The sequence below is a fragment of the Budorcas taxicolor genome, chromosome 25 (genome assembly GCF_023091745.1).
Source record: "Budorcas taxicolor isolate Tak-1 chromosome 25, Takin1.1, whole genome shotgun sequence".
NCBI lineage: Eukaryota > Metazoa > Chordata > Mammalia > Artiodactyla > Bovidae > Budorcas > Budorcas taxicolor.
Genome location: NC_068934.1, coordinates 8,295,595 through 8,302,539, shown reverse-complemented (window position 1 = coordinate 8,302,539; position 6,945 = coordinate 8,295,595). Strand labels below are relative to the sequence as shown.

The 6,945-nt window shown below is 39.5% G+C and overlaps 1 pseudogene; it reads right to left on the bottom strand.

Moving 5' to 3' along the window:
• Window positions 1–4,064: 4,064 nt before the first annotated feature.
• On the bottom strand, window positions 4,065–4,878 carry LOC128069203 (kallikrein-7-like; annotated as a pseudogene).
• Window positions 4,879–6,945: the final 2,067 nt, after the last annotated feature.

Genomic DNA, 6,945 nt, shown 5'->3' with positions numbered 1-6,945 from the left:
CCTCCAGGCTCCTCTGCCCATGAGATTTCCCAGCAAAAACCACTCTTTAATAGCTGCATCACATTTGTTGTATAGCTATTTATGTAAACACTCCCTATTGATAGGATCAAGGTTATTTTCAGATTTTTGCCTTTTAAAATACAACTGCACAAATTATTTTTGTACACGTATCTCTGTGTATGTGTGAATATGACTAGGTAAATTTCTAAAACTAAGATTGCTAGATTAAACAGTTAACATACAGTTTTACCTTTTGGTCAATACAGTTGGCTTTTTCCAAAGAGTTTCTCAATTTACACCTCCACAAACAATGCTTATTTCTCCACACTCTTCCCAAAGTTATGTATTATCAAACTTTCATATCTATCTCATTTGATATGTGAAATACAGACTCTTATTATTTTCCTTTACCTTTCTTTTAGTATGATTAAAATAGGACATTTTCATTTGTTTGAGTTACTTATATTTCTTTCAGTCTAAAATGCCTATTCTTAATCATTGTCCCCTTTCCTACTTCTTTTAAGTTGGTCCCTTTCTTATTGATTTGCAAGATTTTAAAGCAGAATCAAGAGATTAGTTCTTTGACACGTTACAAATATTAACTTTTACACACAGAGGCTTACTTTACTTTTGTACATTTTGTAGTTTAATTTTACTTTCTTTTGGACGGTGTCTTACCCCCAGTTGTTTAAAATGTTTACATAGACAATATTTTCAATAATTTCCACTCCGGTTTTCAGTTTTCATAAACTTTTTTTCCCTAATACATGACTATTTAAAAGTTGTCAGGTATTTCTCTGGTGGTCCAGTGGTTGGGAATCCGCCTTCCAGTGCAGGTGAAGGGTTTGATCCCTGGTCAGCTAACTAAAGTCCCATCTGCGGTGGGGCAACTAAGCCCGCTACCACCGCTGCTGAGCCTGCCCACTGCAGAGCCAGGTGCCACAACTAAAGAGACATCTGTACGCCACAGCAAAGAGCCTGTGCTCCACAACAGAGACCCTGCATGCCACACCTAAGACCACAAAAATCCAAACACATAATAAAAGATTTGTTTAAAAATTGTCCTATGGGCATCCTTTGACACATTAATTTTTCAAATTTCCAACATTTAAATTTTTATCCATGGGAAACAGATTTTTAAGAACTGAAGTAATGATTTTTTAATAATCAGTTGACCCAATGTCATTCATTGAATAATTTCATTACCTGAGTGACTGATTAGAAAGTTAGCTCAACGATGTTTCTATTTCCCACTATGAATGCTGTGTTTATGTTCTACTAACACACACACACATAATCCTAGAAACCTTTACAAATCCAACATAATGGGTTAAGTTTGCTAACACTTGTTTTCTGGTGCAAATTCTACATATAAATACGTAGAATATATACAGTAAATATGCTGGGTTAGAAAATGTCTGATTCACTGATTCTAACACCTCTGTCTTAATTGTACACAATATTTACAATAGTTATTGTGTCGTTCCTTTTTCCTTTTAAAACATTTTGTAACCGTAAGTCATGAGACTTACTGTGAATTCTCTCAGGGACAACTTCTGCCTGGCCATATAGCAGCTCAGAGGAATGCCTTGCTCATGAGAGGGAATGAAATTCCTGTGCTCAACTCTTGAGTGTGATTGGATTTACAGATTAACAAAATGAGAAAGATCAAAGCCCTCTTGTCAAGCAGACCTACAAGTCTAGAGCTTGCTCTTCGAAGAAAAATGGCTCTGTGCCCTTAATCTTTCTAATCTTGACCTCACAGTGGGGTTTTATACTTAAGACACTGCCATCAGGATGCAAAATTCAACCTCAGGCCACATTCCACTTTCGCTTAACATGGGTGAACATGCCCTCAGTGACTAAATTGGCAACTGTACGGAAACTTCAGGCTTCAAACAGAATTTCTAATTCCATTAAACCGATGTTCAGCAGAGCACACTGAGTTTTGCAGTTACTAAAGAAATAACTAGGCACACATGCTTACTTTTAATTAATCACCGTCTCTTTTTTCCCCAAATGGTATGGACTTTGATGTTCTCATCTACACTACATCTTGTCAGTTCATTCATTGATGGGTACTCTGATTCTTGGCTATTGTAAGTTACTGCCATGAACACACAGGCGTATGTATAAACACATACACAAACACACACACACGTATATATATATATATTTTTTTTTTCTAGTATTTTGTGGTCTTTGGATATGGAGAAGGAAATGCCAACCTACTCCAGTACTCTTGCTTGGAAAACCCCATGGGCAGAGGAGCCTGGTAGGCTGCCGTCTATGGGGTTGCACAAAGTCGGACACGACTAATGCAACTTAGCAGCAGCAGCAGTCTTTGGATAAATACCCAGAAGTGGAATAGCTGGATCATGTGATAATTCTATTTTTAATTTCTTGAGGGATCTCCATACTGTTTTCCATAGTGGCCACACCATGTTATGCTCCCATCAGCAGTGTATGAACATTCCCTTTCACCACACCCTTTCCAACATGTGTTATTCCCTATATTTTTAACAATGGTCATTCTAATGAGTGTGAGATGATATCTCACTGTAGGTTTAGTTGCATTTCTTTAGTGTTGAGCATTTTTTCATATGCCTGTTGGTCCTATGCAAGTCTTCATTGGGAAAATGTCTGTTAAGATCCTCTAACCATTTTTATTTGGTTTTGTTGTTGTTCTGTAGGTTCTTCATGTATATTTTGGATGTGTGTGTTAGTTTCTCAGTTGTGTCTAATTCTTTGTGACCCCATGGACTGTCACCCACCAGAGTCCTCTGTCCATGGGATTCTCCAGGGAAGAACTGGGGTGAATGGCCATTTCCTCTGCCAGTGGATCTTCCCAACCCAGGGATCAAACCTGGGTCTCCTACATTGCAGGCAGATGCTTTACAGGGTAGTGTATTTTGGATATTAACTCCCTATTAGATATATGATTTGCAAATATTTTCTCCCATGCAGTGTGTTGTATTTTCATTTTGTTCATGGTTTCCTTTGCTCTGCAGAAGCTGTTAGTTTGTAGTCCTATTTGTTTATTTTTGCTTTTGTTTCCTTTGCCTGAGGAAACATTCAAAAGAATATTGCTAAGATGAATGTCAAAGGGCATACTGTGTTTTTTTCTAAGAGTTTTATGGGTTCAGGTCTTAAAGTCTTTAAATGATTTTGAATTAATTTTTTTTGCTATGTAAGACAGTAGACTAGTTTCATTCTCTTGCCATGTGGTTGTCCAGTTTTCCCAAGGCCATTTATTAAGAGAACATCCTTTCTCAATTGTATTTCTTTGCTCTTTTGTCATAAATTAACTGTCCCTATAGGTGTGGGCTTATTTCTGGGCCCTTTAATTCTACTCCAATGATTTGCAAGTCTTTTTTTTTTTTTTCTAATGCAGGCTGGTAAATGTCCTTTCAGGTTTTGTGAATATTTTCATTTTACATAGTGAGAATCACATACATATATATTTCTGTATCTTCCTTCCTTCATTTAGTGTCACATAGCATAAACATCCTCAGATAATACTAAAAATTCTGCATAATTATTACCCTTAAGTGCTTCAGAATATCCTTGCCTCAAACCAGCCTAGTGTTTAACCAATCCACTGTTTCTAAACACCTTCAGTGTTTCCACTATTGTGTTATGAAAAACAATATTGTGATAAACTCAAACTCTGCTCCATATTTTGGATTTTTTTTTTAGTAGACAACTAGAAATACTAGGTCAAAGGTAGAGAACAAATGTTCCCATTCAAATTGCCAAATCATCTTCCATAAAAACTGTATGAATTTACAGTTTCAGTGGCAGACAGGGCTGGTCTCATTACATCCTTACCAGCACTGAGGTTTCTGTATTTGTTTTGGTTTTTAGGTCCTAACTGATTTGATTGGCTTACACACATACTGTTGGCTTACACACGTATTGTTGGGTTATACACATATTGCTGAGGCTCTGACATGTCTCTGAGGAAAGATAAATTCAAGTAGAACTGTAGGTCACTGATGTCCTTATTTCTGTGAATTTCCTGTTCCAAGGCATAGGGATGGAGAGATGGGAGTAGGGAGAGATTAGCGGTATCTTCTCATGATCTCTTTTATCCGATCGACAAACTTGGAGACTTGGGTATAGACACCTGGGTCATTGCGTTGGCCCCAAGGGAAACTTCCCCATGATACCAAGCCTTGCAAGGTACCTTTGCACATCAGTGGTCTCCTTGAGTCACTGTTGCAGGCACACCACTCCACAGGTGCTGGAGTTCAGGATGCCAGTATGGAGCAGGGAGTACCCCAGCAAGTCCTTACAAACCTTCCTAAAGTCTTGGGGGGAGATGAGCTTGACGTCTGTGCACATGAGTTGCACTGGAAAGGTCACATCAGGGCTAGTGGTGGTGCCCGAGCCATAAACAGTGCATGTGGTCTGGGGAAGGTGGTGGGTCACAGTGGGAAGGCAGGTTGATGTTCTTGACACTGGATGACAGCCTGGCCCAGCCATTTAGCATCACCAGCATGAGACTGTTAGTGTGGGTTTGTGTGGAGTGACACAGATGGTGGACAGGACTGTGTGGCCTTGACGTTCTGGCCTCACACCAGCCGATCACTGTGCATGTGCACGTGGCACTCATTCATCATGCAGTGGGCAGCAGTGAGCACCCCCTGCTCACTGAGCAGCACACCTCCACAGTGGGGCTGCCTGCCCTTGTGCAGGGCCACCTGCCAGGGCTGGGAGCCTCTTGGACATGGGACTCCATCAATAATCTCCAAATTCTCGTCACCCTGGGCGTCCTGTGCAGCAGATCCCAGGGCAAAGGACAGCAATAGGATCAGCAAGGGTGCCACCATGGCGACCTCTGAGTTTTTCAGGGGCTGCCAGCAAGGGAGGGCTCTCTTCCGCTGGGGCATAAATGAAGCCCCTTCTCAGCTCTGGAAGGTCAGATCTGATCTGGGCGCCAGACTTGGTTGGGAGCCAGGCATCAATGTCTACTTTTTCTAACAATTTTGTTCAGTCTTTCACACGTGTTTAACTCTTTGCAACCCCATGGACTGCAGCACACAAGGCTTCCCTGTCCTTCACCATATCCCAGAGCTTGCTCAAACTCATGTCCATTGAGTCGGTGATGCCATTCAACCATCTCATCCTCTGTCATCCCCTTCTCCTCCCACCTTCAATCTTTCCAGGCATCAGAATCTTTTCCAATGAGTTGGCTCTTCACATCACGTGGCCAACGTATTGGAGCTTCAGCTTCACCATTAGTCATTCTGACAAAAACTGAGGATTGATTTCTTTTAGGATTGACTGGTTGGATCTCCTTGCTGTCCAGGGGACTTTCAAGAGTCTTCTCCAGCACCACAGTTCGAAGGCATCAATGCTTTGGGCACTCAGCCTTTTTTTACTGTTCAGCTCTCACATCCATACATGACTACTGGAAAAACCATAGCTTTGATTATATGGACCTTTGTAGGAAAATAATATGTCTGCTTTTTAATATGCTTTCCAGGTTTGTCACTGCTTTTCTTTCAATGCCATGCTGTTTTGATTGCTACACTTTGAACTTTAACTTGAAATAAGGGAGTGTGATGCCTCCAGATCTGTTCCTTTTTCTCAGGACTGCTTTGGCTATTCATAGCCTTTGTTGTTCCATACAGGTATTAGGATTTTTTTGTTCTATTCCTCTGAAAAAAAGTCATTGCGATTTTGATAGAGATTACCTTAAACATGCATATTATGTTAAGTAATATGGAAATTTTTGCAAAGTTAATTCTTCCAATCCATGAACACAGAAAATATTTCTATTTGGGGGTATTCTTTCATTTCTTTAAAGAATATCTTAATAGTTTTGAGTGTACTATCGTTCACATCCTTAGTTAAATTTACTCCTAGGTATTTTATTCTTTTTGCTGCAGCAATAAATGGGACAATTTTCTATATTTCTGACAGTTCAAAGAAATGAATCAAGACTTTTCTATACCGATTTTTTACCTTGAAACTCTGCTAAATTATTACTTCTAGTATTTTGTTAGTTTTAGGGTTTTCTGTATACAAAATTACATCATCTGCAAATAGTGAATTTTACTTCTTCCTTGCCAATCTGGATGCTTTTATTCCTTATTCCTAGAACTTTCAATAGCATGCTGAATAAAAATGGCAAGAATGGGCATACTCGTCTAACTCTTGATCTTTATTAAAGGAAAAGTTTTCAGTTTTTCTCACTGACTAAAAGGTTAGCTATGGGTTTCTCACATATTGCTTTTATTGTATAAAGGTACATTGAGTTTTTATCATAAACATGTGTGAATCACGTCAAATGCTTTTTCTGCATCTACTGAGTTGGTTATATAATTTTTATTCTTCAGGTTGTTAATGTGGTGTATCACACTGATTGATTTACAGACACTGAATCATCCTTCTATCCCTGAAACAGATTGTACTTGTTCACGCAGTATGATACCTTTATTGTATTGTTTTATTTAGTTTGCCAATATTTTGTTGGGCTGGAAAAGGTCAGTTTTCCTTCCAATCCCATAGAAAAGCAATGCCAGAGAATGCTCAAACTACCACACACTTGCACTCATCTCACACACTAGTAAAGTAATGCTCAAAATTCTCCAAACCAGGCTTCAGCAATACGTGAACGGTGAAGTTCCAGATGTTCAAGCTGATTTTAGAAAAGGCAGAGGAACCAGAGACCAAATTGCCAACATCCACTGGATCATGGAAAAAGCAAGAGAGTTCCAGAAAAACATCTATTTCTGCTTTATTGACTATGCCAAAGCCTTTGACTGTGTGGATCACAATAAACTGTGGACAATTCTTCAAGAGATGGGAATACCAGATCACCTGACCTGCCTCTTGAGAAACCTGTATGCAGGTCAGGAAGCAACAGTTAGAACTGGACATGGGACAACAGACTGGTTCCAAATAGGAAAAGGAGTATGTCAAGGCTGTATCTTG